We start from the raw sequence: 4132 nt of genomic DNA, 5'->3' as shown, positions 1-4132 counted from the left end.
CAAGTTGCTGACCATTTAGGAGCAGCCATTTAAGAAACTTATATTTTGTAAAATCTGAAATAACCTATATTGCAAGAGAGAGAGTTGTTTGGAGGTAACAAGGTGGTGATAGTCAGGGAGTGTCATTAGAGATGTCTGCAAGGTCTGAGTCCTGTTTGAAATTCTAGTTTTCAACCTGTGACCAATGATGCATGTGTTTCTTTCCATATCTTCACCATTACCTTCTGTTGTAACTATGTTACAGTATTTTCTGTATTAAACCAATTTGATGTGGTACAAAATGTCATAACTTTTGCTACCTGTTTGAAGTTTGACTTCTGGGCAGAGACTTCTCTCATGACATTTGAGCATTGTAGCTGTTAAATTACCTGCTCGGGGAAAAAAAAAAAGTTGTTAAAGAATATTTTTTCAAATATTGTAAGTTGTGGATGATGCCTACTTTAATAAAATCCTATGCAGATGTATCCTTGTTTTGTCATCCTTGTTTAGAGCATGTAAGAGCAATGATGATGGATTCTGGTTAGTGCTGAAGCCTTTTCTTCAGCTGCAGAGCGATGCGTGATTTGAGGCACAGAGCAAGATACAGCCCCCCCAGCCTGTGCAGGGACTCTCAAACATTTCTACGTACGTTTAACTTTCTGCTGAATATTCCAGTTGCTCGGTGTAGCAGACGGCTGCTCGCAGGCGGATACAGCATGGTTACCCTTTCATTTTCAGTGCGCTGGTAGGCAGGTGTACAGGCTGTGCTTGTAAATGGCAGCCGTCCAGAGGTGCCGGGTTTCAAATATTCCTCTGTCGCTTCTAGATTTCTTAGCCCTTTCTCGTGTTGAGAAGCAAGCTGGTCCGTCTTCAGCCGTGTTTCTATTGCTCTTTAGATACGTGCAGCTTTGAAACAGCAAGAAAAGAGCAATGATGCTTTAAAAAACACAGGCCAAGAATTTAAGACCGTAGGGTCCTCGTTTCTGCTTCTGTGCAGGGCCTGACTAGCTGCTGCACAACCAGTGGTGTTGGTCACCCGGAGAGGTTTGTGCAGACACCAGTGAGAATGAGTGTGCTCCAAATAACGCACTGTGGGCCCACCCTGCCTCGTTAATCGACGAATAAACACGCCCTTCAGGTTGAACAAGGCCTTTCCCTCCTCCTACGCCTGAACTTTCTAATGATGGGAACTTCTTGTGGAGGAAGCATTCCGCTTGCCCACGACTTAATGACTCATGCAACCATTAAGTTTCTTGCAGAACAGGTGCCGGTGTTGCAGCACCGTGCTCTTTCCAGCTACTTCACTTTGATCATTAGTTTGACTCTTTACACATGCTCAGTCTGGCTTCTATACAACTGCTCCATTTTTCTCCTTTTCTCTTCACCCTGTTCTTCAGAGATTTAAGAATATTTAACCCTATAATAGGATTCATGCAGCAAAACCAAAAGTCTTCTAAACTTTTTTGCTTTTAATTCTCAGATTTACTTCTCCTTTGCTGGCTTGCCTTGGAGCCAGCGACTGGCTTCCTTGTCCTCACTTCGCTGTTCCCATGTAAGAGGGAACGCGCAGAGCTGAAGCAACGCTGACACCGTGGTTATCGGCAGGCGTACGCTAAAAAGCTTTAAAGGAAGGAGCTCTGCTCCTTCTCAAGGTGTGGGTGCCGATGGAGCGTGTTTGTTCGGCTTCCCTTCGGTTTTGAAGTCGGGACTGAACTAACGTGCCGCTGCAGCGATGCGCTATTAATACCCAGACTACTGAATTTGAAACCAGACCCAGGGAAAGGCTCTTTCTCTCATCCCCAAAGTCACTGCCCAAGCCTTGGATAGAAATGCAAATCCTGCCTGGGTCTGGGTCCTATTGCAATGATTAATTCCTAAGATGTTAAACTTAATTCCTTTGTTTCAGCCCATACAGACGTAGCTGCTTTCCGCTCTTAGCTGCTTAAGACATTGGAGAGCTGCAGAAGAGGAGGAATCTTCTTCCCTCAGTGACACAGCGTGAGGGCTGCGGGTGATTAACCTCCGTGCTTTTGGAAAACCCCTCCTTTTGCTCCTCGGGTGGGAGTCAGGCTCTAACATACCATTTCTGGCGAGCCCTGCGTGCCTCTGGGGAGCTGGAGAGAGGAGAGCACCAGGGTTAGCCAGAGGGCAGGAGCTCTGAGGGCTGGGACACTTGCCTGGCAGCCCCCCTCACTCATGACACCCCACGTTTTGGGCAGGGTTGGGGGCTTTCCCGACACCCTCAGGGCAGGTTGATTCTATTTGAGGCGAATGGTAGCTGGCGTTGCGAAACCTTTGCCCTTCTCCTGGAGGCTCGGGCCAGACGAGTGCTCTTCAGGCTATTTTTGACTTCATACCATAATTGTCCGTGATCCTGAATTTGCCGCGGGTCTGAGCGCCTGTGGCATGCTGGGGCTGAGGGGACGAGCAGGGGTGCGGAGGGGTGGGCTCGTGCATACCCCCTGGGTAGCAGCGTCATAAGAAAGACTCTGTTGCTGTCCTTCCTGCGTGCTTCGCTTACGTTGCACTGGGATGGTTGTGCTGATGCCTACCTCTTCAAGCCAGGGCCAGCTTCTGGAATAAAACCAGTTTTTTTAAAGATGACAGTAATGCCATACAGCAGCTAAGAGAGTTGGCACACACACGGCTGGCTTTTGCCGCAGGAGACAGGATTCAAGAGACGTTTATGCTTCAGCAGCGCCATTGTGGAACTCAAATCTAGGGTGGGCATTGCTCAGCCAGAAAAGAAATTCGTTTCCTGCGCCTGATGCTGCAAATGGGAGCAGTTTAGGATGTTTTCCTTCAAACTGGCAGTGACTATCTGTGCATTTTTGAGGACTCAAGCCAACTGAGATCCAGTTCAGTACTGGGGTGGTTGTCCAGTACAACCACCATCCATCCTGACCTCAAGTAGAGGTCCTATATCATGCGAAGCAAAGTCCTACCAGCCATTCAGTATTTCTATTCTGCTTCCCTCTCCCTTTAGCCTCCCTGTAAAGCCTGGTGCCACCCTGCTTATCTCTCATTCTTCCAATAGAGGTGTGAAATTCTCCAGCCAGTTCAAGGGCTCACTAAGATCTTCTTGGAGCTGCTGCAGGCCCTCACTGCTAAGTGTTTTTCTAGATGAAAGTGCCAATCTTAAAAAATATGGAAAAGTGCTGGTTTCAGTGTCATTTCATGTGGAAAATATATAGATCTCCTATAAATGACATTTTTTTGTGTGAACTCAGAAAATTCCCCTATAGGACAGGATGTTCAGTTTTATTTTTCCAGAGCAGCCTTTTATCTTGAAATGTGTTTCACCTCAGAGGATTTCAGATGTGAGAAATTTCACTCCTTTCTTGATCCAGAAAGCATTTCCCCAGCACAGAAACGCTAATTTCTGTGTCACATCTTCCCAGGCTGCTTGGGCACACCTTATCTGAGCACCAGGAAAAGCAGAAACCCCTTACAGATGTCAGTGCTTGAAGGTCTTCTTGTTCCTTTTGTTCCTCTATATTATTGTAGTCACTCTGCTCCTTAAATACAGAGCGATCCCCACATGAGAGGTGGATAGGGACAGATGGATGAGGAAAGGAAAACAGGCTTGGAATCCTGGTTGGAATCAGATAGGCCTGGTTGGTTAGAAGACAACTCTGTATGTCTCCTCAGCTCTTCTGAAGGTTTAGATAAAGCAGAATGGAAAACAGCTGCAGGAGGGGTTATTTCTTAGCACAGCTGTAACCTCAGGTTTCTCAGCCAAGCTTTCCCAGAGGAGTAAATGAGACCCTTCCTGTGAGTTAGCTCCCAGACTGTGCATGGTTGTGGGTGTCTGTGGATCCATGGCTTTGAGTGACACCATCTGCCGCTCTTCTGAGGAAGAAAGCAGCTGAGGGTCCGAATCCCTGTCAGTTTGGGAGTGAAGAAACTTACCCTGGGGTAAGAAGGGGATTTGGGACTGGGAGGAACAGCACTGTTTAACACAGATGACAGCTGATGCCTGTTCTCATCACATTACCTGCCAACCCCATTCCTGGGAATAGGTTAGGGATTAGGTCAGGAACCTCATGTGGACATCATGAGGTTCAACAAGGCCAAGTACGGGGTCCTGCACCTGGGTTGGGGCAACTCCAGGTATCAACACAGGCTGAGGGATGAAGGAATGGAGAGCAGC

This window comes from Phaethon lepturus, unplaced genomic scaffold, assembly GCF_000687285.1.
Source record: "Phaethon lepturus isolate BGI_N335 unplaced genomic scaffold, ASM68728v1 scaffold46702, whole genome shotgun sequence".
NCBI lineage: Eukaryota > Metazoa > Chordata > Aves > Phaethontiformes > Phaethontidae > Phaethon > Phaethon lepturus.
The sequence above is the reverse complement of the archived record's forward strand: the minus strand, read 5'-3'. Positions refer to the sequence as shown.